Genomic DNA, 26,388 nt, shown 5'->3' on the forward strand with positions numbered 1-26,388 from the left:
GGAACTTGGTCTGAAAAGAATTGCCGGAAACTACAGCCACCCACCCAAATTGAACAAACTAGTACCCAACATTGGTTTCACCATGGAAACCCAATCCGGGGGGATTTTTTTGGTTGTAAGTTTAATTTTTCCTTAAGCAACTTTAATTAGTAAATAAAACCCTGCTTAGTAGCATATTCCTTTGCCGGAATTTGGGAAAAATTTTTTAATTGTAAATTCCCTTTTGTTTTACTTAGGTTTGTCCAAAATTTTCATGCATAAGGCCACCGGCTTTGGGTTTCCGAACCGACATTAATCCCAAAACCCAAATTTATGATTTAAAGGGGCCCCAATGCTCCCCTTTACTTTCCTTAGCACCTTGGACTCGTTTGGATCTAGTGGTCGGCAAGGCCCAGGGGCCCTTGTTTGGGGAAAAAACCAGCCCACCCTTATTATTTTTTCCCTTTAAACCAAACGGGAAAAAGGGAAATGTAGTTTTCGTGACATGCAACCTTGGAAAGTTTTTTTTAAATTCCTTTTCTGGGTTGGGGGTTTCTTTTCCCCCATGGGCTGGAAAGGGAATAATTTCAGTCATTTTAAACCTTTCAATGCTTTCTGTGCTCACCCCTTTTTTCCCCCTTTCCTTCTTTTGAAGTGAATTCGTTAGGCGCCCAGGGTCTTTTTCTTCCCCAAAACCCTTTGTCCTTTCTATCCCAAACTTTCCTAAAGTGGAAACCGTTAACCATTTTTTTAATTAAAGGTAATTCAGTTTGGGTTAAAAAGAAGTTTTTTTCCTGCCTTTTCCTGGTTTCCCTTTTTTAACCTTTGGTTTTAAGGTTGTGGGGTGGAGTTTTTTGAATTTTTTTTCGGGCCCCGCTGTACCATCGCTTGGAAAAAAAAAGTTTTTGTTTTGGGAAATTTAAAATTTCAAGCCCAACAAATATTGCGGCATACTTAAAACTGGGGTTTTTCAAAAAATTTTGGATTCCCTAACCCAAGGGAATTTCTGATTAAAATGAATCATCTTTTAAATTTAATTTAAAATTTAACACCAGATCTAGGTTTGTATTTTGTTAAAATTTCTGTTTATTTTTTTGGTTAAAATGGAAAATTGGTAAAACCAAAGGGGCAAAGTTTTAATTCCAATTATTTTTCAAGGTTTAAAAATGGAACTAAAAAGGTTTAAAGGGATCCAGGAAACTTTTATCTTTTTTGATACTCATCTTTGGGGAAATTTTGCCCCCGGAATTAATTTACTAAATTAATCGGGCCTTAATTTATCATTAAAGTTCATTTGCCCTTAAATTTTTGGCCCCTTACCTTAGGCTTTCCCACAGTTTCAAGGCCCCGGCTCCAAGATTCCGGTGAAAAAGTCCCCCTCCCTTCTCGTTTAAAATTGGGGAACCAGGGAAAAATATTTTTTTCCCAGGCAAGTTTGTTTGTTTGTGGTCTGTTCCGATGTTGATTGCGGCCCTTCCTGATCTTCAGGGGGAGTCCTTCGTTTATTTATTTGGGCCCCTGTCCTTTGGGGAAAAAAGTAAGCTATGGTCCCGGCAAATATTTCTAAGCCAAATTTTTGTTAGGCCCAAAATTTTCCTTCCGGAAAAATTGGTTCTCCCCGATTTGCTCACTCAAATTGGGTAAATTTTTTAAAAATTTCAAACCCCCTTTGGCCTTTTACCTTGGTTTTGTTTTTCTGCGGTTCAAAATAGGTTTGTGTAACTTTTTTTGGTTTCATTTTTTGGGTTGAAGAATTGTTAATTTTTAAAAATTTTTGTTTTCTGGGTTTTTTTGGGAATTAGTTTTAAAGTTCTCTTTTTCGGCAGCTATTGATTAAGAATTTGTTTAAACCGTTTCTCCAAAAATTTTTGGGTACTTTAAGTTTGGAAAGCTAATACTCAATTGGGAGCCCATAGTAAATGGAACAATCCCATATTTAACTTAACATGAACACTTCAAAATCTTATCAGGGAGTATCCGAAGGACTTTGTTATTCCTGGTTTGTAATTGATTATTTTTGTCACTTTTTTGAGGAAAATTTTGAAATGGAAAATGTGCATCCAAGAAGGAAGTACCAAGTTGCTGATTTCTGAATTCCTGGAAATAATATTTTTCAATGGTGACTGAATGTAGCTATCTACAAGGTTTAACTTGATTCCTTTGCTCCCAAACACGCACTTTTGCACTGACATAACGCGATGCCACTGGCTCAAATTTCGGTCAAACAGGACATCCAATCCCAACCCACTCTGAGATTTCGACTGATTAATAATGGGACCCACCCAGTGTCTGCACACTATTAGATTTCACGGGATGGACCTTAACCTGAGTTTCACGGGGGCATCTGGGCCTAAGTGACCTGGAACTATGCAAAACTCGACTTGTTCAGATTCCAGTCTGGAGGTCCAAGTTATTCCATTTGTTTGGCCCGGAAGGAAAAAAGAAGTGGATGCTTTCCAGGACAAGCTGACTTTTTTTAGAGGCCTTGAAGATTCAGGGTTGTGAAGAGTTTTTTTCCCGGGGTTGGCGGATTCTTGCTCCCTACCCAGTTGATGAAAGTTGGACATCAATATTGGTTCCAAAACAAAGTCCTTTGGCCTTTTAATGTTCTGTGCCTACCAGTGTCCTTTGCACCTCTTTCTGGTTCTTGTTGCACATTCGGGGCCCACCACCCCTTTCCTTCCTTTAGATCACATGTTGTTCCTTCCGAAATCTTTCACTTTCTTAATTCCTGGTTAAAGTAGTTCATTTTTCAGGTTTGTAAGGCTGATTGGTAAAAAGGTTTTCTCTGTCTGTTCCTGGTTTCCGTATGATTTCCGGAATTTGGTTTCAGAGGGTTTATGGCGGATCCGGGGAGTTTTCCGGGAATTTTTGGAGTTTCAGGCTCTGCTTTGCGACGCCTCTGGAAATTGTAAACGAATTCCTTGGTGGAAAAGTCGCTATCAAGCACAAGCAGTCACAGTGTCAACCTTAACCAGCGAAGATACCTTACTGAAATCGATGTGCGCCAGTTCCCACAGTGAAGCCAGCATGGTAATTTGTAAAAATTCCCACTCGACTTTCATGGGCATCAAAAAATTTCAAGGGCCAAGAGATCGGTTTTTAATTTAGCTTACTTTCTGAGGAAAATTTCAATGTGATAAAAATGGCGTTGTACCGTGTGCGGATTTCTGATCCCTGAATAATTGTCTTGTATAAATGTCAGTTTAACTTGTTCAGTGCCTCCCAACACCATTTGACTGACAAAGCATGCAGGCCACTATTCGTGCCCCGCCCAACCACTCTGGTTTCCACCAAAAAACCCCTTTAAATTAGATTTCATGGAGAACTAACCCAAAATTGCCCTCCAGGCTGGATAAGAACCCTCGCGCCGGTTAATGGTGTAAGAATTAAGTTGAGGTTATTTTTCGTGTTTTTCGAAAGGGGGTCAGGGGAGAGGTATAAGAAAGGATCGAAGGGGCCCTTTAGAACAATGTTACTAAGGCCCATTTGGTGGTAATTTTCCACCATAGAGAGGGACTAAATTCAGTATAACTAATCTTTTGCACGTTTTGTTTGTGTCCATTCCTTTTGACTTACCTGTTTTTAATCTACAGGTCGAGTGTACCTAGTGTTTTTTGCCACCTCTTGGGTTTTATAATAAATCTTTCCCTTTCTGATTTCGTGGGGATAAGTTCAAGATTTGAGCCTTTTGACAGGTTTACTTGTTAAAAAGGTTGTTCCCTGCTTTCCCTGTTTAAACCAGAGTGCTAACCTTGTAGGTTTCTAAGGTTCATACCTGAGTTTTTTTTGGATTCTTTGGGAGCAGGTTCTCCCTTAACCCTGATATTAAATAGGACTTTTTTGTGAAGCTAAAGTGCTACAGACCAGCAACATCGGCATTCTAAAAACCACAGGACTTATTCTAAAATTTCGTAGGACGAATCCAAAGTGGAAGCAAAAGAAGTATTCTGTCAACTCCATTTTAGACTTTAACATGGGCCTTCAAAATTTGCGGGAGTTCGGGAACTTATTCGGTTGTAATTTATTTTCTTACTTCTTGAAAATTTAAAAGGGTTTCTCAAAATGCTTACCCCTTTCCCATTTTGAATCGGGAAAAATTTTTAGTGTACTGGGAGCCTCATACGGCTGTTCCCTTCCTCCCAACACTGCCTTTCCTATCCGGCACCTTTTTTTTTTTTTTTTTTTTTTTTTTTTTTTTTTTTTTTTTTTTTTTTTTTTTTTTTTTTTTTTTTTTTTTTTTTTTTTTTTTTTTTTTTTTTTTTTTTTTTTTTTTTTTTTTTTTTTTTTTTTTTTTTTTTTTTTTTTTTTTTTTTTTTTTTTTTTTTTTTTTTTTTTTTTTTTTTTTTTTTTTTTTTTTTTTTTTTTTTTTTTTTTTTTTTTTTTGCTTTTGGGAACAAATCTCCCATTCTTCAGACTTTTAAACATGGTAACACTTCAAAAATCTTATCAGCGGAGTATCCGAGAAGGACTTTGTTATTCCTGGTTTGTAATTGTTTATTTTTGTCTTTTTACTCTTTTTGAGGAAAATTTTGCAAATGGAAAAATGTGCATCAAAGGACATGGCGTTTAAGTACCTCGTGATTGCTGCTGATTTCAATTTCCCGGGAAATAATTGTTTTCAATGTGACTGAATGTAGCCATCGATACAAGGTTTAACTTGATCTCCAAGGCTTTGCCTCCCAAACACTGCACTTTGCACTGACATAACGCGATGCCACGTGCCCCCAATCTGTAGAGTTTCCGGGGGAAACAGGACATCCAAGTCCCAACCCACCTCTGAGATTTCGACTGATTCAATAATGAGGAGCCCACCCAGTGTCTGCACACCCTATTTGGATTTCACCGATAGATCACTTAACCCTTGAAGTCGATCGGTGGTTCTCGCATCTAGTGGCCTGAAGTGACATGAGAACCCATCGCAAGCACGGTCGACATTGGGTAAAGAAGAATTCACCAGCTCTGGACGTGTCTATTGTCTATTCCAGTTGTTCCCTTTTGCGCCCAAGGAAGGGAAAATCAGGAGAAGTGGAAATAGCGATTTGGGTACCCAGGACAAGCTGACTTTGTCTAGAGGCCTTTCAAGAATTCAGATGTTGATTAGCATAATGCGCTTTGTATTCTGCGGTGGGCGGGAGTTTCTTGCCCCACCCATGATGTACAGAGTGTGACACTCAACATATTCAGTTCCATATAATCTAAATTCCTTTGGCTGCACTGTTTTATGCTTCTGGTGCTCTCACCAGTTTTCCTTTACGCCACCTTCTACCTTCAGTTTTTGTAAGTCTGACAAGGGGTCGGATGTCAGCTGCGCAGGGGCCCCACTGGCCGGTTTCTTCTTCCTGGCCCAAACACATGCTCTGGGTTCCTTCATCCCTAATAAATCTTTCGCCTTTTTTCTAAAGATTTCCGTGGAGAGGGCCAAAAGAGTCTCAAAGAATTTTGCACAGCCTGTTTCGTCAGGCTCTGGGGCTTGGTTAAAAAGAAGTTGTGCTTTCCCGTCTCTGTTCCGGTTTAACCGCACTGAGTTTCATGTAACCCTTAGGTAGGATTTGAGGGTTTATGGCGGTATCTGCTGTGAGTTTTTTTTCCGCAATTCTTTGGGGGGTTTTAGGTCTCGCCTTGTGTACGACGCCTGCATATTAAAGATAAGGAATCGAATTGCCTTTGTGGAGGAAGACATAAAGTCGCTATTAAGCACACAAGCAGATCTTTTTGTTTCGGGTCATATCTCAAAACCATGCAGAAGATACCTTGGGATTCTGGAAAACTTTCAGATGATGGCACAGCTACATACCTCAAAAAGGGCAAGCACAGCATAGGTAATATGTTGAATCCAAATCTCCCATTCTTCAGACTTTTAAACATGGGTAACACTTCAAAATCTTATCAAAGGGGGGTATCCAGAAGGACTTTGTTATTCCTGGTTTGTAATTGTTTATTTTTGTCTTTTTACTCTTCTTTTTAGGAAAATTTTGCAAATGGAAAAATGTGCATCAAAGGACATGGGGTTTTAACCCTGCTGATTGCTGCTGATTTCTGAATTCGTGGGAAAAAATATTGTTTTCTGTGACCCGAATGTAGCCATCATACAAGGTTTAACTTGATCTCCCAAAGGGTTGCCTCCCAAACACTGCACTTTTGCACTGACATAACGCATGCCACGTGCCTCAATCCGTAGAGTTTCTGAACAGGACATCCAAGTCCCCAACCCACCTGAGATTTCGACCGATTCAATAATGAGGAGCCCACCCAGTGTCTGCATAATATTAGGATTTCACCGAAGATCACTAACCCTTGAAGTCGATCGTGGTTCTCGGCATTAGTGGCCTGAAGTGACATGACGAGAACCCATCGGGGCACGGTCTGGGCATTGGTAAAGAAGAATTCACCAGCTCTGGACGTGTCTATTGTCTATTCCAGTTGTTCCCTTTCGCCCAAGGAAGGGAAAACAGGAGAAGTGGAAATAGCGATGGATACCCAGGACAAGCTGACTTCTGTCAGAGGCCTTGCAAGAATTCAGATGTTGATTAGCATAAGTGGCGCTTTGTATCTCTGGGTGGTGGGGGAGTTTCTTGCCCTCACCCATGATGCATTGCAGAGTGCACACTCAACATATTCAGTTCCATATAATCTAAATTCCTTTGCTGACTGTTTTTTAAAGCTTCTCTGGTGCTCCTCACCTAGTTGTCCTTTCGCCACCTTCTACCTTCAGTTTTTTGTAAGTCTGACAAGGTGTGATGTCACAAGGAGGCCTCACGCCGGTTTTCTCTTCCGCCGCAACACACATGCTCTGGGTTCCTTCATCCTCGAATAAATCTTTCCTTTTTCTAAAGATTTCCGTGGAGGGACCTAAAGAGTCTCAAAGAATTTTTGCACAGCCTGTTTCGACAGGCCTCTGAGCTTGGTTAAAAAAGAAGTTGTGTCTTTCCCTCTCTGTTCCCCCGGTTTAACCGCAATTTATGTTGCATGTAACTCTTAGGGTAGGATTTCAGAGGGTTTCATGGTATCTCTGGAGTTTTTTTTTCCCGGGGAATTTTTGGGAGTTTTCAGGGCTCGCCTTGTGTACGACGCCTGCATATTAAAGATAAGGGAAACAATTGCCTTGTGTGAGGAAGACATAAAGCTCCAGCTAACACAAGCAGATCTTAGTATGGGGCATATCTCTTACAAAACCATGCAGAAGATACCTGGGATTCTGGAAAACTTTCAGATGATGGCACAGCTACATACCCTCAACAGTGGAGCAAGATAGGTAATATGTTGAATCCAAATCTCCCATTCTTCAGACTTTTAAACATGGGTAACACTTCAAAAATCTATCAGCGGGAGTATCCGAGAAGGACTTGTTATTCCTGGTTTGTAATTGTTTATTTTTTTCTTTCACTTTCTTGAGGAAAAATTTTAAATGGAAAATGTGCATCAAAGGACATGGCGTTTAAGTACCCGTTTATTGCTGCTGATTTGGGAAATTCGGAAATAATATTGTTTTCATTGTGACTTGAATGTAGCCATCGATACAAGGTTTAATCTTGATCTCCAAGGCTTGCCTCCCAAACACTGCACTTTTGCACTGACATAACGCGTGCACGGCCTCAATCTGTAGAGTTCCGGGGAAACAGGACATCCAAGTCCCAACCCACTTGAGATTTCGACTGATTCAATAATGAGGAGCCCACCCAGTGTCTGCACACTATTAGATTTCACCATAGATCACTTAACCCTTAAGTCCATCGGGTGGTTCTCGTGCATCTAGTGGTCTGAAGTGACATGACGAGAACCCTATCGGGAAGCACGGTCGACATGGTAAAGAAGAATTCACCAGCTCTGGACGTGTCTATTGTCTATTCCGTTGTTCCCTTTGCGCCCAAGGAAGCGGGAAAAACAGGAGAAGTGGAAATAGCGATGGACCCAGGACAAGCTGACTTCGTCTAGAGGCCTTGCAAGAATTAGATGTTGATTAGCATAAGTGGGCTTTGTATTTCTGGGTGGTGGGGGAGTTTCTTGCCCACCCATGATGCATTGCAGAGTGTGACACTCAACATATTCAGTTCCATATAATCTAAATTCCTTGGCTGCAATTTTTTTAATGCTTCCCGGTGCTCTCACCTAGTTGTCCTTCGCCACCTTCTACCTTCAGTTTTTTTGTAAGTCTGACAAGGTTCTATGTCAGCTGCGCAGGCCTCACGGCCGTGTTCTTCTTCCTGGCCGCAAAACACATGCTCTGGGTTCCTTCATCCCAAAATTCCCCTTTTACTAAAGATTTCCGTGAGAGGACCTAAAGAGTCTCAAAGAATTTTGCACAGCCTGTTTGTGACAGGCTCTCTGAGCTTTGGGTTAAAAGAAGTTGTGTCTTTCCTGTCTCTGTCTCTGGTTTAACCGACTGATGTTGCATGTAACTCTTAGGTAGGATTTCAGAGGGGTTTTTGATGGTATCTGCTGTGAGTTTTTTTCCGGTAATTCTTTGGGAGTTTTCAGGGCTCGCCTTGTGTACGCACGCCTGCATATTAAAGATAAGGAATCGAATTGCCTTGTGTGAGGAAGACATAAAGCTCGCTATCTAAGCACACAAGCAGATCTTTTGGTTGGTCATATCTCTTACAAAACCATGCAGAAGATACCTTGGGATTCTGGAAAAAATTTAGATGATGGCACAGCTACATTACCTCAAATGGGCAAGCACAGCATAGGTAATATGCTGAATCCAAATTCCATTCTTCAGACTTTAAACATGGGTAACACTTCAAAAACTTATCAGCGGGGGGTATCCGAAGGACTTTTTTATTCCTGGTTTGTAATTGTTTTTTTTTGTCCCTTTACTCTTCTTTGAGGAAAATTTTGCAAATGGAAAAATGTGCATCAAAGACATGGCACACCGCTGATTGCTGCTGATTTCTGAATTCGTGGAAAAATATTGTTTTCAATGTGACCTGAATGTAGCCATCGATACAAGGTTTAACTTGATCTCCAAGGCTTGCCTCCCAAACACTGCACTTTTGCACTGACATAACGCATGCCACGTGGCCCCAATTTTGTAGAGTTTTCCGGTGAAACAGGACATCCAAGTCCCAACCCACCTCTGAGATTTTAATGATTTTAATAATGAGGAGCCCACCCAGTGTCTGCACACTATTAGGATTTCACCATAGATCACTTAACCCTTGAAGTCGATCCGTGGTCTCGTGCATCTAGTGGCCTGAAGTGACAGACGAGAACCCTATCGGCAAGCCGGGTTGACATTGGTGTAAAGAAGAATTCACCAGCTCTGGGCGTGTTCATTGTCTATTCCAGTTGTTTCCCCTTTGGGCCCAAGGAAGCGGGAAAATCAGGAGAAGTGGAAATAGCGATGGATACCCAGGGAAAATGACTTCTGTCTAGAGGCCTTGCAAGAATTCAGATGTTGATTAGATAAGTGGGTTCTTGTATCTCTGGGTGGGGGGGAGTTTCTGCCCCTACCCATGATGCATTGCAGAGTGTACACCTCAAATATTCAGTTCCATATAATCTAAATTCCTTTGGCTGAAATGTTTTAATGCCTCTGGTGCCTCACCTAGTTGTCCTTGGCGCCACCTTCTACCTTCAGTTTTTTTGTAAGTCTGACAAGGTGTGTCAAGTCAGCGCGCAGGCCTCACTGGCCGTGTTCTTTTTTCCTGGCCGAACACATGCTCTGGGTTCCTTCATCCCCAATAAATCTTTCGCTTTTTACTAAAGATTTCCCTGAGAGGGCCGTTAAAGAGTCTCAAAGAATTTTTGCACAGCCTGTTTCGAAGGCTCTGAGCTTGGTTAAAAAAGAAGTTGTGTCTTTCCTGTCTCTGTCCTGGTTTAACCGACGATGTTGCATGAACTTTAGGTAGGATTTCAGAGGGTTTATGGGGATCTGCTGTGAGTTTTTTTCCGGGTAATTCTTTTGGGAGTTTTCAGGGGTCTCGCCTTTTTTGTACGCACGCCTTGATATTAAAGATAAGGAATCGAATTGTCTTGTGTGAGGAAGACATAAAGCTCGCTATCTAAGCACACAAGCAGATCTTTAGCTGCGGGGCATATTCTTACAAAACCATGCAGAAGATACCTGATTCTGAAAACTTTAGATGATGGCACAGCTACATACCTCAACAGTGCAAGCACAGCATAGGTAATATGCTGAATCCAAATTCCCATTCTTCAGACTTTAAACATGGGTAACACTTCAAAAATCTTATCAGCGGGAGTATCCGAGAAGGACTTTTATATTCCTGGTTTGTAATGTTTATTTTTGTCTTTCACTTTCTTGAGGAAAATTTTGCAAATGGAAAATGTGCATCAAAGGACATGGCGCTTAAGTACCCCGCTGATTGCTGCTGATTTCTGAATTCGTGGAAATAATATTGTTTTCAATGTGATCTGAATGTAGCCATCGATACAAGGTTTAACTTGATCTCCAAGGCTTGCCTCCCAAACACTGCACTTTTGCACTGACATAACGCGATGCCACGTGCCTCAATCTGTAGAGTTTCCGGGTGAAACAGGACATCCAAGTCCCAACCCACCTCTGAGATTTCGACTGATTCAATAATGAGGAGCCCACCCAGTGTCTGCACACTATTAGGATTTCACTCGACAGATCACTTAACCCTTGAAGTCGATCGTGTGGTTCTCGTGCATCTAGTGGCCTGAAGTGACATGACGAGAACCCTATCGGCAAGCACGGTCTGGACATTGGTGTAAAGAAGAATTCACCAGCTCTGGAAGTGTCTATTGTCTATTCCAGTTGTTCCCTTTGCGCCCAAGGAAGCGGAAAATCAGGAGAAGTGGAAATAGCGGTGGATACTCCAGGACAAGCTGACTTCTGTCCAGAGGCCTTGCAAGAATTCAGATGTTGATTAGCATAGTGGCGTTTCTTTGTATCTCTGGGTGGTGGGCGGGAGTTTCTTGCCCTACCCATGATGCATTGCAGAGTGTGCACACTCAACATATTCAGTTCCATATAATCTAAATTCTTGGCTGCGACTGTTTTAATGCTTCTGGTGCTCCTCACCTAGTTGTCCTTGGCGCTCACCTTCTACCTTCAGTTTTTGTAAGTCTGATAAGGTGTGCATGTCAGCTGCAGGCCTCACTGGCTCGTGTTCTCTTCTTCCTGGCATAACACACATGCTCTGGGTTCCTTCATCCCTAATAAATCTTTCGCCTTTACTAAAGATTTCCGTGGAGAGGACCGTTAAAGAGTCTCAAAGAATTTTGCACAGCCTGTTTCGTGCAGGCCTCTGAGCTTGGTTAAAAAGAAGTTGTGTCTTTCCTGTCTCTGTTCCCCTGGCTTTAACTGCGTATCTGATGCTGCATGTAACTCTTAGGTAGGATTTCAGAGGGTTTGCGATGGTATCTGCTGTGAGTTTTTTTCCGGTAATTTTGGGAGTTTTCAGGGCTCTCGCCTTGTGTACGACGCCTGCATATTAAAGATAAGGAATCGAATTGCCTTGTGAGGAAGACATAAAGCTCGCTATTAAGCACACAAGCAGATCTTTAGTCATGGTCATATCTCTTACAAAACCATGCAGAAGATACCTTGGATTCTGGAAAACTTTCAGATGATGGCACAGCTACATACCTCAACAGTGGCAAGCACAGCATAGGTAATATGTTGAATCCAAATCTCCCATTCTTCAGACTTTTAAACATGGGTAACACTCTCAAAATCTATCAGCGGAGTATCCTGAGAAGGACTTTGTTATTCCTGGTTTGTAATTGTTTATTTTTGTCTTTCACTCTTCTTGAGGAAAATTTTGCAAATGGAAAATGTGCATCTAGGATCATGGTTAGCACCCGTGATTGCTGCTGATTTCTGAATTCGTGGAAATAATATTGTTTTCAATGTGACCTGAATGTAGCCATCGATACAAGGTTTAACTTGATCTCCAAGGCTTGCCTCCCAAACACTGCACTTTTGCACTGACATAACGCGATGCCACGGCCTCAATCTGTAGAGTTTCCGGGTGAAACAGGACATCCAAGTCCCAACCCACCTCTGAGATTTCGACTGATTCACTAATGAGGAGCCCACCCAGGTCTGCACACTATTAGATTTCACTGATAGATCACTTAACCCTGAAGTCGATCGGTGGTTCTCGGCATCTAGTGGCCTGAAGTGACATGACGAGAACCCATCGGCAAGCACGTCTGGACATTGGTGTAAAGAAGAATTCACCAGCTCTGACGTGTCTATTGTCTATTCCAGTTGTTCCTTTGCGCCCAAGGAAGCGGAAAATCAGAGAAGTGGAAGATAGGATGGATACCCAGGACGTGACTTCTCAGAGGCCTGCAAGACAGATGTTGATTAGCATAAGTGGCGTTTTTGTATTCTGGGTGGTGGGCGGGAGTTTTCTTGCCCCTACCATGATGATTGCAGAGTGTGCACACTCAACATATTCAGTTCCATATAATCTAAATTCCTTTGGCTGCGACTGTTTTAATGTTCTCTGGTGCTCTCACCTAGTGTCCTTGGCGCCACCTTCTACCTTCAGTTTTTGTAAGTCTGACAAGGTGTCGGCATGTCAGCTGCAGGCCTCACTGGCCGTGGTTCTCTTCTTCCTGGCAGCAACACACATGCTCTGGGTTCCTTCATCCCGAATAAATCTTTTCGCTTTTACTAAAGATTTCCGTGGAGAGGACCTAAAGAGTCTCAAAGAATTTTTGCACAGCCTACTGACAGGCCTCTGAGCTTGGTTAAAAAGAAGTTGTGTTCTTTCCTGTCTCTGTCCCTGGTTTAACCGTACTGATGTTGCATGTAACTCTTAGGTAGGATTCAGAGGGTTTGATGGTATCTGCTGTGAGTTTTTTTCCGCAATTCTTGGGAGTTTCAGGGCTCTCGCTTGTGTACGCACGCCTGCATATTAAAGATAAGGAATCAATTGCCTTGTGTGAGGAAGACATAAAGCTCGCTATCTAGCACACAAGCAGATCTTTAGCTGGTCATATCTCTTACAAAACCATGCAGAAGATACCTTGGGATTCTGGAAAACTTTCAGATGATGGCACAGCCACATACCTCAACAGTGGCAAGCACAGCATAGGTAATATGCTGAATCCAAATCTCCCATTCTTCAGACTTTAAACATGGGTAACACTTCAAAAATCTTATCAGCGGGAGTATCCGAGAAGGACTTTGTTATTCCTGGTTTGTAATTGTTTATTTTGTCTTTCACTCTTCTTTGAGGAAAATTTTGCAAATGGAAAAATGTGCATCAAAGGACATGGCGCTTAAGTACTCCGCTGATTGCTGCTGATTTCTGAATTCGCGGAAATAATATTGTTTTCACGTGTGACTGAATGTAGCATCGATACAAGGTTTAACTTGATCTCCAGGCTTGCCTCCCAAACACTGCACTTTGCACTGACATAACGCGATGCCACGTGCCTCAATCTGTAGAGTTTCCGGTGAAACAGGACATCCAAGTCCCAACCCACCTCTGAGATTTCGACTGATTCAATAATGAGGAGCCCACCCAGTGTCTGCAACTATTAGATTTCACCGATAGATCACTTAACCCTTGAAGTCGATCGTGGTTCTCGTGGCACTAGTGGCCTGAAGTGACATGACAGAACCCTATCGGCAAGCACGGTCCGACATTGGTGTAAAGAAGAATTCACCAGCTCTGGACGTGTTCATTGTCTATTCCAGTTGTTCCTTTGCGCCCAAGGAAGCGGGAAAATCAGGAGAAGTGAAAAGCGAGGACTACCAGGACAAGTGACTTCTGTCTAGAGGCCTTGCAAGAATTCAGATGTTGATTAGCATAAGTGGCGTTTCTTTGTATCTCTGGGTGGTGGGCGGGGAGTTTCTGCCCCTACCCATGATGCATTAGAGTGCACACCAACATATTCAGTCCATATAATCAAATTCTTTGGCTGCATCTGTTTTAATGCTTCTCTGGTGCTCCTCACCTAGTTGTCCTTTGGCCCACCTTCTACCTTCAGTTTTTGTAAGTCTGACAAGGTGTCGATGTCAGCGCAGCTCACTGGCCGTGTTCTCTTCCTGGCGCAACACACATGTCTGGGTTCCTTCATCCCTAATAAATCTTTCGCTTTTACTAAAGATTTCCGTGGAGAGACGCAAAGAGTCCTCAAAGAATTTTGCACAGCCTGTTTCACAGGCTCTGAGCTTGTTAAAAAAGAAGTGTGTCTTTCCTGTCTCTGTTCCCCTGGTTTAACCGCACTGATGTTGCATGTAACTCTTAGGTAGATTTGAGGGTTATGTACTGCTGTGAGTTTTTTTCCGTAATTCTTTGGGAGTTTTCTAGGCTCCCTTCTGTGTACGCACGCCTGTATATTAAAGATAAGGAATCGAATTGCCTTATGAGGAAGACATAAAGCTCGCTATCTAAGCACAGCAGATCTTTAGCGCGGGTCATATCTCTTACAAACCATGCAGAAGATACCTTGGGATTCTGAAAAACTTTCAGATGATGGCACAGCTACATACCTCAACAGTGGCAAGCAGCATAGGTAATATGTTGAATCCAAATCCATTCTTCAGACTTTTAAACATGGGTAACATTCAAAAATCTTATCAGCGGGAGTATCCGAAGGACTTTGTTATTCCTGGTTGTAATTGTTTATTTTTGTCTTCACTTTCTTGATGGAAATTTTAATGGAAAATGCATCAAAGGACATCGCTTAAGCACCTGCTGATTGCTGGGCATTCTTAATCGTGGAAATAATATTGTTTTCAATGTGACCTGAATGTAGCCATCGACAAGGTTTAACTTGATCTCCAAGGCTTGCTCCCAAACACTGCACTTTTGATGACATAACGGCCACGTGCCTCAATCTGTAGAGTTTCCGGTGAAACAGGACATCCAAGTCCCAACCCACCCTGAGATTTCACTGATTCAATAATGAGGAGCCCACCCAGTGTCTGCAACATTAGATTTCACCGATAGATCACTAACCCTTGAAGTCGATCGTGGTTCTCGGGCATCTAGTGGCCTGAAGGACATGGAGAACCCTATCGGCAAGCACGGTCTGACATTGGTAAAGAAGAATTCACCAGCTCTGATGTCTATTGTCTATTCCATGTTCCTTTGCGCCCAAGGAAGTGGAAAATCAGGAGAAGTGGAAAAGGATGACACCAGGACAGCTGACTTCTGTCTAGAGCTTGCAAGAATTCAGATGTTGATTAGCATAAGTGGCGCTTTTTATCTCTGGGTGGTGGCGGGAGTTTCTTGCCCCACCCATGATGTACGTAGAGTGTGCACACCAACATATTCAGTTCCATATAATCAAATCTTTGCGCGATCGTTTTAATGCTTCTCTGGTGTCCCACCAGTTGTCCTTTGCGCCACCTTCACCTTCAGTTTTTGTAAGTCTGACAAGGTGTCGATGTCACGCGCAGGCCTCACGGCCGTGTTCTTCTTCCTGGCCGCAATAACATGCTCTGTCCCCTATAAATCTTTCGCTTTTACTAAAGATTTCTGGAGAGGACCAAGTAAAGAGTCTCAAAGAATTTTTGCACAGCCTGTTTCAACAGGCTCTCTGAGCTTGGTTAAAAGAAGTTGTGTCTTCCTGTCCTGCCCCTGGTTTAACCATTGATGTTAATGTAACCTTAGGTAGGATTTCAGAGGGTTTATGGTATCTGCTGTGAGTTTTCCGGAATTCTTTTGGGAGTTTTTAGGCCTCGCCTGTACGCACGCCTGCATATTAAAGATAGAACTAATTGCCTGTGTGAGGAAGACATAAAGTCGCTATTAAGCACACAAGCAGACTTAGCTCGGTCACATCTCTTACAAAACCATGCAGAAGATACCTTGGGATTCTGGAAAACTTTCAGATGATGGCACAGCTATACCTCAACAGTGGAGCACAGCAAGGTATATGTGAATCCAAATCTCCCATTCTTCAGACTTTAAACATGGGTAACACTTCAAAATCTTATCAGGGGAGTATCGAAGGACTTGTTATTCCTGGTTTGTAATTGTTTATTTTTGTCTTTCACTCTTCTTGAGGAAAATTTAAATGGAAAAGTGCATCAAAGGACATGCTATACCCCGCTGATTGCTGCTGATTTCTGAATCGTGAAATAATATTGTTTTAATGGTGACTGAATGTAGCCATCGATACAAGGTTTAACTTGATCTCCAAGGTCTTGCCTCCCAAACACTGCACTTTGCACTGACATAACGCGATGCCACGTGCCTCAATCTGTAGAGTTCCGTGAAACAGACATCCAAGTCCCAACCCACCTCAGATTTCGACTGATTCAATAATGAGGAGCCCACCCAGTGCTGCACTATATTAGATTCACGAAGATCACTTAACCCTTGAAGTCGATCGTGGTTCTCGGCATCTAGTGGCCTGAAGTGACATGACAGAACCCTATCGCAAGCACGGTCTGGACATTGGTGTAAAGAAGAATTCACCAGCTCGACGTGTCTATTGTTATTCCAGTTGTTCCCTTTGCGCCCAAGGAAGGGAAAATCAGGAAGTGGAAATAGCGATGGATACCCAGGACAAGCTGACTTCTGTCTAGAGGCCTTGCAAGAATTGATGTTGATTAGCATAAGTGGCGCTTTTATCTCTGGGTGGTGGGCAGTTTCTTGCCCCTACCCATGATGATGCAGAGTGCACCCACATATTCAGTTCCATATAATCAAATCTTTGGCTGACTGTTTTAATGCTCTCTGGTGCTCTCACCTAGTTCCTTGCCACCTTCTACCTTCAGTTTTGTAAGTCTGACAAGTGTCGCATGTCAGCCTGGCAGGCCTCACTGGCCTGTTCTCTCTTCCCCACACACACATGCCTGGTCCCATCCTAATAAATCTTCGCTTTACAAAGATTTGGAGAGGACCAGTAAAGAGCCAAAGAATTTTGCACAGCCTGTTTTGACAGCCTCTGAGCTTGGTTAAAAAAAGTTGTGTCTTTCCTGTCTCTGTTCCTGGTTTAACCATGATGTTGATGTAACTCTTAGGTATTCAGAGGGTCATGGGTATCTGCTGTGAGTTTTTTTCCGAATTCTTTGGAGTTTCTAGGCTCGCCTTGTGTACACGTCATATTAAAGATAAGGAATCAATTGCCTTTGTGAGGAAGACATAAAGCTCTATCTACACACAAGCAGATCTTTACGGGCATATCTCTACAAAACCATGAAAGATATTGGGATTCTGAAAACTTTCAGATGATGGCAAGCTACATACTCAACAGTGGCGCAGCATATAGTATATGTGAATCCAAATTCCATTCTTCAGACTTTTAAACATGGGTAACACTTCAAAAATCTTATCAGCGGGAGATCCGAAGGACTTTGTTATTCCTGGTTTGTAATGTTTATTTTTGTCTCACTTTCTTGAGGAAGCAAATGAAAATGCATCAAATCGCACCGCTGATTGCTCGATTTCAATCCGTGGAATAATGTTTCAGTGTGACCTGAATGTACCATCGAAGGTTTAACGACCAAGGCTTGCCCCAAACACCTGCACTTTTATGACATAACGCATGCCAGTCCTCAATTGTAGAGTTCCGGTGAAACAGGACATCCAAGTCCCAACCCACTCTGAGATTTCACTGATTCAATAATGAGGAGCCACCCAGTGTCTGCACACATTAGATTTCACTCGATAGATCACTTAACCCTTGAAGTCGACGGTGGTTCTCGCATCTAGTGGCCTGGACATGACGAACCCATCGGGCAACGGTCTGACATGTGAAAGAAGAATTCACAGCCTGGACGTGCTATTGTCTATTCCATGTTCCTTTTGCCCAAGGAAGCGGAAAATCAGAGAAGTGGAAAAGGATGGATACCCAGGAGTTGACTTCTGTCTAGAGGCCTTGGAATTCAGATGTTGATTAGCATAAGTGGCGTTTCGTATCTTGGGTGGTGGGCGGGAGTCTTGCCCCACCCATGATGTATTGCAGAGTGTCACACATATCTCAGTTCCATATAATCTAAATTCCTTACGCACTGTTTTAATGCTTCTGGTGCTCCTCACCTAGTTGTCCTTCGCCACCTTCTACCTTCAGTTTTTTAAGTCGAAAGTGTCGATGTCAGCTAGCGAGGCCTCCCCTGGCCGGTTCTCTTCCTGGCCGCAACAACATGCTCTGGGTTCCTTCTTCCTAATAAATCTTCGCTTTTACTAAAGATTTCTGGAGAGGACCGTAAGAGTCTCAAAGAATTTTGCACAGCCTGTTCGACAGGCTCTCTGAGCTGTAAAAAGAAGTTGTGTCTTCCTGCCTCCCCCTGGTTAACCGCACTGATGCTGAACCTTAGGTAGGATTTCAGAGGGTTCAGGGTATCTGCTGTGAGTTTTTTCCGTAATTCTTTTGGGAGTTTTCAGGCTCGCTTGTGTAGCACGCCTGCATATTAAAGATAAGGAATCGAATTGCCTTTGTGAGGAAGACAAGCTCCATCACACACAAGCAGATCTTTAGCTGGGTCAATCTCAAAAACCATAGAAGATACCTTGGATTCTGGAAAACTTTCAGATGATGGCACAGCTACATACCTCAACATGGCAAGCCAGCATAGGTAATATGTGAATCCAAACTCCCATTTTCAGACTTTAAACATGGGTACACTTCAAAACTTATCGCTGGGAGATCCGAGAAGGACTTTGTTATTCCTGGTTTGTATTGTTTATTTGTCTTTCACTCTTCTTTGAGGAAAATTTTGCAATGGAAAATGTCATCAAAGGACATGCTGACCGTGATTGCTGCTGATTTCGAATCTGGAAATAATATGTTTTCAATGTGACCTGAAGTAGCATCGATACAAGGTTTAACTTGATCAGCTTCCTCCAAAATGACTTGACTGACATAACGGGCCATGCCTCAATCGGAGTTTGAACAGGACATCCAAGTCCCACCCTTGAGATTTCACTATTAATATGAGCCACCCAGTGTCTACACGGATTTCATAGATCACTTAACCCTTGAAGTCACGTGTTCGTCATCAGTGGCCAAGTGAATGACAGAACCCTATCGCGCACCCGACATTGTAAAGAAGAATTCACCAGCTCTTATTGTTATTCCAGTTGTCTGCCCAAGGAAGGGAAAATCAGGAGAAGGAAAAGAGGAACGACGTGACTTGTCAGAGGCCTTAAGAATTGATGGATTAGCATAAGTGGGTTTGTATTCTGGTGGGGGTTTTGCCACCCATGGCATTGAGAGTGTGCACACCAACATATTCAGTTATAATTAAATTCCTTGCACTGTTTTAATGCTTCTGGTCCACCAGTGTCCTTGCACTCTTTCAGTTTTTAAGTCTGACAAGGTGTCGATGTCAGCAGGCCCACTGTTCTCTTCCCCGCCAACGGTTCCTTCATCCGAAAATTTTCGCTTTTACAATCGGAGAGGACCAGAAAGAGTCAAATTTGACAGCCTGTTTCGGCTCTCTGTTGTAAGTTGTGTCTTTCGTCCGTTCTGGAACGATGATGTCAGAACTCAGGATTTCGAGGTTTGTATCTCGGTTTTCCGAATCTTTGGGAGTTTTAGGCTCCCTGGTACGACGTATAAAGATGGAACAATTGTGTGAGGGAATAGTGATTAAGCACGCGATCTTTACGCGGTCATATCTCTAAACCATGCAGAAGATACCGGGATTCTGAAAATCGATGATGGCACAGCATACCTAGACAGCAGAATAGAATCCAATTCCTTCAGACTTTAAACATGGTAACTTCAAATCTATAGAGTATCAGGACTTACTGGTTTGTATGTTTATTTCTCACTTTGAGGAAAATTTTGCAATGGAAAATGCACAGCATGTTAAGTACCGTGATTTGCTGATTTTAACGGAAATAATTGTTTTCAATGTGTGACTGAATTGAACAAGGTTTAACTGATCTCCAAGGCGTCCCAAAACTGACTTTTCACTGACATACCCACGTGCTCAATCTGTAGTTCGTGAAAGGAACCAAGTCCAACCCACCCTGAGATTTCAGATTAATGAGGAGCCCACCCAGTGTCTGCAATATTAGATTCATGATGATCATAACCTTGAAGTCGTGTGGTTCCGATCTAGTGCCAGGACATGAGAACCTACGGAGCACGCGACATTGAAGCACAGCTCTGACGTCTATTGTCTATTCCAGTTGTTCCTTGCGCCCAAGGAAGCAAAATCGGAGAAGTGAAAAATGGATACCAGGACAAGCTGATTGTCAGAGGCCTGAAGAATTAGATGATTAGCATATGCTTTTGTATCTCTGGTGGTGGGAGCTTGCCCTACCCATGATGTATGAGAGTGTGACATAACATATCAGTTCCATATAATCTAAATTCTTTGGCTGCACTGTTTTAATGCTTCCTGGTGCTCCTCACCTAGTTGTCCTTTGGCGCCACCTTCTACCTTCAGTTTTTGTAAGTTTGACAGGTGTCGCATGTCAGCTGGCAGGCCTCACTGCCGTGTCTCTTTCCTGGCAACACACATGCTCTGGGTTCCCTTCTATCCCAATAAATCTTTCCTTTTACTAAAGATTTCCGTGGAGGATCGTTAAAGAGTCTCAAAGAATTTTGCACAGCCTGTTTGTACAGGCTCTTGAGCTTGGTAAAAAGAAGTTGTTCTTCCTGTCTCTTTCCCCGGTTTAACGCACTGATGTTGCATGTTAACTCTTAGGTAGGATTTCAGAGGGTTTCGATGAAGTATCTGCTGTGAGTTTTTATTCCGGGTAATTCTTTGGGAGTTTTCAGGGCTCTACGTCTTTGTACGACGCTTGCATATTAAAGATAAGGAATCAATTGCCTTGTGTGAGGAAGACATAAGCTTGCTATCTAAGCACACAAGCAGATCTTTAGCTGCGGTCATATTCTACAAAACCATGCAGAAGATACCTTGGGATTCTGGAAAAATTTCAGATGATGGCACAGTACATACCTCAACAGTGGCAAGCACAGCATAGGTAATATCTGAATCAAATCTCCCATTCTTCAGACTTTAAACATGGGTAACACTTCAAAAATCTTATCAGGGGTATCCAGAAGGACCTTTGTTATTCCTGGTTTGCAATTGTTTATTTTTGTCCTTCACTCTTCTTTTGAGGAAAATTTGCAAAATGGAAAGATGTGCATCAAAGGCATGGCTTAAGTACCCTGTGATTGCTGCTGATTTCTGAATTCCGTGGAAATAATATTGTTTTCAATGTGTGACCTGAATGTACCATCCATTACAAGGTTTAACTTGATCTCCAAGGCTTGCCTCCCAAACACTGCACTTTGCACTGACATAACCTGACCAGTGTCTCAATCTGTAGAGTTTCGGGTGAAAAGGACATCCAAGTCTCCACCACCTCCCGAGATTGTCTGATCATCAATGGAGCCCACCCAGTTCTGCACACTATTAGGATTTCACTGATCAGATCACTTACCCTTTTGAAGTATCAGATTGGTTCTCGTGTATCTAGTGGCCTGAAGTGACATGACGAGAACCCTATCGGCAAGCACGGTCGGACATTGGTCAAAGAAGAATTCACAGCTCTGAGCGTGTCTATTGTCTATTCCAGTTGTCCTTTTGCGCCCAAGGAAGCTGGAAAACAGAGAAGTGGAAATAGCATGGATACCCAGGACAAGCTGACTTCTGTCTAGAGGCCTTTGCAACATTAGATGTTGATTGCATAAGTGGCGTTTCTGTACTCTGGGTGGTCGGATTTCTTCCCCTCCATGATGATTGCAGGTGTGCACACTCAAACATATTCAGTTCCATATAATCCTAAATCCTTTGGCTGGCACTGTTTGATAATGCTCTCTGGTGCTCCTCACCTAGTTGTCCTTTGGCCACCTTCTACCTTCAGTTTTTTGTAAGTCTGACAGGTGTAGATGTCAGCTCAGTAGGCTCACTGGCGTGTCTTTCTTCTTCCTGGCGCAAACACATGTCTGGTTCCTTCATCCCAATAAATTTCTGCCTTTTACTAAAGATTTCCGTGGAGAGGACGCTAAAGAGTCTCAAAGAATTTTGCACAGCCTGTTTCTGACAGGCTCTCTGAGCTGGTTAAAAAAGAAGTTGTGGTCTTTCCTGTCTCTGTTCCCCTGGTTTAACCAGTACTGATGTTGCATGTAACTCTTAGGTAGGATTTCAGAGGGTTTGCAGCATGGTATCTGCTGTGAGTTTTTTTCCGGGTAATTCTTTGGGAGTTTTGTGGCTCTGCTCTTGTGTACGCGACGCTCTGCATATTAAAGATAAGGAATCGAATTGCCTTGTGTGAGGGAAGACATAAAGCTCGCTATCTAAGCACACAAGCAGATCTTTAGCTGGGTCATATCTCTTACAAAACCATGCAGAAGATACCTTGGGATTCTGGAAAACTTTCAGATGATGGCACAGCTACATACCTCAACAGTGGCAAGCACAGCATAGGTAATATGTGAATCCAAATCTCCCATTCTTCAGACTTTTAAACATGGGTAACACTTCAAAATCTTATCAGCGGGAGTATCCGAGAAGGACTTTGTTATTCCTGGTTTGTAATTGTTTATTTTTGTCTTTCACTCTTCTTTGAGGAAAATTTTGCAAAATGGAAAAATGTGCATCAAAGGACATGGCGCTTAAGTACCCGTTGATTGCTGCTGATTTCTGAATTCCGTGGAAATAATATTGTTTTCAATGTGTGACCTGAATGTAGCCATCGATACAAGGTTTAACTTGATCTCCAAGGCTTGCCTCCCAAACACTGCACTTTTGCACTGACATAACGCGATGCCACGTGCCTCAATCTGTAGAGTTTCCGGGTGAAACAGGACATCCAAGTCCCAACCCACCTCTGAGATTTCGACTGATTCAATAATGAGGAGCCCACCCAGTGTCTGCACACTATTAGGATTTCACTCGATAGATCACTTAACCCTTGAAGTCGATCGTGTGGTTCTCGTGCATCTAGTGGCCTGAAGTGACATGCGAGAACCCTATCGGCAAGCACGGTCTGGACATTGGTGTAAAGAAGAATTCACCAGCTCTGGACGTGTCTATTGTCTATTCCAGTTGTTCCTTTGGCCCAAGGAAGCGGAAAATCAGGAGAAGTGGAAATAGCGATGGATACCCAGGACAAGCTGACTTCTGTCTAGAGGCCTTGCAAGAATTCAGATGTTGATTAGCATAAGTGGCGTTTCTTTGTATCTCTGGGTGGTGGGCGGGAGTTTCTTGCCCCTACCCATGATGCATTGCAGAGTGTGCACACTCAACATATTCAGTTCCATATAATCTAAATTCCTTTGGCTGCGACTGTTTTAATGCTTCTCTGGTGCTCCTCACCTAGTTGTCCTTTGGCTCACCTTCTACCTTCAGTTTTTGTAAGTCTGACAAGGTGTCGCATGTCAGCTGCTGAGGCCTCACTGGCCGTGTTCTCTTCTTCCTGGCCGCAACACACATGCTCTGGGTTCCTTCATCCCGAATAAATCTTTGCTTTACTAAAGATTTCCGTGGAGAGGACCGTTAAAGAGTCTCAAAGAATTTTGCACAGCCTGTTTCGACAGGCTCTCTGAGCTTGGTTAAAAAGAAGTTGTGTCTTTCCGCCTGTTCCTGTTTAACCGTGCATGTAATCTAGGTAGGATTTCAGAGGGTTTTGTCTGGTTTCGTTCCGTGTAAAAAATTTTGGGATTAAAGTGCCCCATGGGGTTTTTTCCCTTTTTGTCCCCTTTGCACTTTTTATAATAAGGAATCCCCGGTTCTTTGGGGGGGTTTAAACGGCCCAACCCAACCCCCCCCTTTATTTGACTTTAAAAAGAGCCCCCCAATTTGAAAATTTGGGTTTAAAAAACCCCAAACCCAAAACTGGTTTTCGGTTTCCCTCTGGCCAAAATTCCCAAAAACCCCGGGGGTTAAAGAAAAATTACCGTTGGATTTTTTTTTTTTTCCCCATTTTTTGGGAAAAGGAATGGAAAAATGGAAAGGAAGGTTATACCCGGGCCATTTTTTTAACCTGAAAATTTTTTTTGGGGAAAGGGGTTTTTTCTTTTTATTTTGGGGGGGGTTTCTTCCCACCTGACTTGCAAGGGGGACATAACAACTTTCCTTAATCTAAATTTTTTGGTCAATTTTTTTAAAATTTTTGGGTTCCCATTTTTTGGGCCACCTTCTCCTTTTTATTTTTAAGCGAAAAAACGGCAACGGCGGGCCCTCATGGCCATTTTTTCCCCCAACCAACATTTCTGCCCTTTTTTAAAAAAAAAAAGTTGGGGGAAACCTTTTTGGCCAAAAGAAAAACGGGGTTTTCGGCCCCAAAAAAAGGTTTGTCCCTCCCCTTTTCCCCGGTTTAACAAAAGGGGTTTTTTTGAAACTTTGGTGGTTTTCCCTTTGATAAAATGCTTATTTTTCCTAACTTTTTGGTTTTAGGGTTGCCTTTTGCCCCCCTTTTTAAAAAATTCAATTGTTTGTGGGGAAGCAAAAATTTAAAAAACCTTTTTTGGCCCCTTTTTTTTCCCCCCGGAAAATTTTGGGTTTTTAAAAATTTGTTGGGAAAAACCCCGGGCCAAAAAGGGAATTTTGAACCTTTTCCACTTCGATTTTAAAAGGGTCCTTCCCCTTTCTTTGGGGGGGGGATTCCGAGGGGTTTTTTGTTTTGGTTTTTAAGTTTATTTTTTTCCTTTTTGAGGTTTTTTTTGGGGAAAATTTAAAACGGGGTTTTTTTAAACCCGTTTTGCTTGTTTTCCCGGGGGGGGAAAAAATTTTTTTTACCAAGTACTTTTAAGGGAAACTTTTACCCAATTCCCCCAAAAGGGAATTTTTTCCCCAAAAAGGGGGACGCCCTAAATTTGAGAGTTTGGTAAAAGGTCCCCCAACCCACCTTTTGACTTTTAAAAAAGGGGAGCCCAAGTTCTGAAATTTTAAATTTTTCCCTGAAAACCCTTAACCCTTAAAGGATTTGGCCGGAAGGAAAAACAAGGTTCCCCCCGGGGGTCTTTGGGAAAAAAAAATTTTTAACCGGAGCATTTCATTATTGTTCCCTTTGCCCCAAAAAAAAATCAAGAAAAAGCAGGGAACCCAAAAAGGGTTTTTTAAGGCCTTCAAGCAATTTTTAAAATTTTGGGCTTTTTTTTTTGGGGGGGGGGGATTTTTGTCCCCATGATTATTGCGATTGCCTCAAAATCATTTCCATAAAAAACCGGGGGCCACGTTTTAACTTTTTTTAATTGCCTTTGCCATCATTTTTTTTTTTCCCCAAAGGGAAAAATGGGAGGGTCCCGGGGTTTTCCTTCCCCCCAAAAGGGGGGTTTTTTTTAAAAAAATTTCTTTTTCTTTTACAAAATTTTCCATAATGCAAAAGACTCAAAATTCACCCTTTTTCAATTTTGGGTTTGGAAAAAAAAAATTTTTTTTTCCCCTGTTTTTCCCCCCCTTTTAACCTTTTTTTTTGTAACAGGTGGTTTTTGGGGGGTTTGAGGCTGCGTGGTTTTTTGGGGTAATTTTTGGGTTTTGGGCCCCCCCGGGGGGAAAACCCCCTTTTAAAAAAGATGGAACAAGCCTTTTGGGAAGAAAAAGTCCTTCTAACCCAACAAAAAATTTTTTGGGGGGGTCTTCCCTTTTAAAAACCACAAAAGATTTGGGGATTTAAAAATTTTAGAGTTTTAAGGCATATAAAGGGGGGGTTTTTTTTTGTTTAAAACCCCTTTTTCAGATTTTAAAAAAAAATTAAAAAATTTTATGCGGGTTGAGGGGGGTTTTTTTCCGGTTTGTAAGATTTTTGTTTTTTTTTAAAAATTTGCAAAAAAAAATTGATCAAAATTTTATTTTTAAGTCCCCCCGGACCCCATTTTAATTTGGGGGAAAATAAATTTTTCCTTTGGCCCTAATGTACCCAAAATTTAACGATTCCAAGGTTTCCCCCCCCCCTGATTTTTTTGTCCTTTTTGGGGAATTGTAAGGTAAAAGGCCCAAGTCCCAACCCCCCGGTTTTCCCATCAAAATGGGGGCCCCCCAAAATTGCCACATTTTTTTTAAAAAATTCCTTCCCTTAAAAGGGCCTGTTTTTCCCAAAATGCAGCGCCCCATCGGAAGCCGGGGGACAGGAAAAAAACCCCCAGTTGAGGGTTCATTGACCAGGCCCCTTTTACCCAAAGGGAACAAAACGGGAAGTAAAATGGGGGTCCCGGAAAAGCATTTCGCAGACCTTTGCAAGAACGTGTTGTTTGGGGGTTTTCTTTACTCTGGGGGGGGATTTTTTAAAATGTCTTTTGGGCCCAAAAATTCAAAATAATTTTTCCGGCTGCCTTTTTTAAGCCTCGCCCCAAATTTGTTCCCCTTGTTCTCTCCTTTTTTTTTGGCGAAAGGTTCCCCCCCCCCAAATTTTCCCCCCTTCCCCCCAACAATCCTTTGGGTTTTACCCCCCTTTCCCCCCCTTTTTTCAAAATTTCCTAGGGGTAAAGGTCTAAAAATTTTTCACGCCTTTTGGGCGGCTCTTTTTGGGGGGAAAAAAAGTTTGTTTTCCTTTTGCCCCCCTTTTCCCGGGATTTGGAGAACCGGGGGTT

At 42.4% G+C, this 26,388-nt stretch overlaps 4 non-coding genes and 6 pseudogenes across 4 annotated transcripts; all 10 read left to right on the forward strand.

The window, feature by feature from the left end:
• Positions 1–5,335: 5,335 nt before the first annotated feature.
• LOC120522491 lies at positions 5,336–5,446 on the forward strand. Its single transcript, XR_005632400.1, has one exon. It is a non-coding gene; the product is annotated as a U5 spliceosomal RNA (small nuclear RNA).
• A 1,322-nt stretch (positions 5,447–6,768) lies between these two features.
• On the forward strand, positions 6,769–6,877 carry LOC120522499 (annotated as a pseudogene).
• A 2,764-nt stretch (positions 6,878–9,641) lies between these two features.
• Positions 9,642–9,753, forward strand: LOC120522490. The gene has a single exon (XR_005632399.1). It is a non-coding gene; the product is annotated as a U5 spliceosomal RNA (small nuclear RNA).
• A 1,353-nt stretch (positions 9,754–11,106) lies between these two features.
• On the forward strand, positions 11,107–11,219 carry LOC120522498. Its single transcript, XR_005632402.1, has one exon. It is a non-coding gene; the product is annotated as a U5 spliceosomal RNA (small nuclear RNA).
• A 1,337-nt stretch (positions 11,220–12,556) lies between these two features.
• Positions 12,557–12,665, forward strand: LOC120522500 (annotated as a pseudogene).
• A 1,330-nt stretch (positions 12,666–13,995) lies between these two features.
• LOC120522494 lies at positions 13,996–14,103 on the forward strand (annotated as a pseudogene).
• A 1,275-nt stretch (positions 14,104–15,378) lies between these two features.
• Positions 15,379–15,479, forward strand: LOC120522495 (annotated as a pseudogene).
• Positions 15,480–20,363: 4,884 nt separating this feature from the next.
• LOC120522493 lies at positions 20,364–20,472 on the forward strand (annotated as a pseudogene).
• Positions 20,473–21,800: 1,328 nt separating this feature from the next.
• Positions 21,801–21,909, forward strand: LOC120522496 (annotated as a pseudogene).
• A 1,382-nt stretch (positions 21,910–23,291) lies between these two features.
• Positions 23,292–23,401, forward strand: LOC120522492. The gene has a single exon (XR_005632401.1). It is a non-coding gene; the product is annotated as a U5 spliceosomal RNA (small nuclear RNA).
• The last annotated feature ends 2,987 nt before the right edge of the window (positions 23,402–26,388 follow it).

Source organism: Polypterus senegalus, unplaced genomic scaffold (genome assembly GCF_016835505.1).
Source record: "Polypterus senegalus isolate Bchr_013 unplaced genomic scaffold, ASM1683550v1 scaffold_5927, whole genome shotgun sequence".
Lineage (NCBI taxonomy): Eukaryota > Metazoa > Chordata > Cladistia > Polypteriformes > Polypteridae > Polypterus > Polypterus senegalus.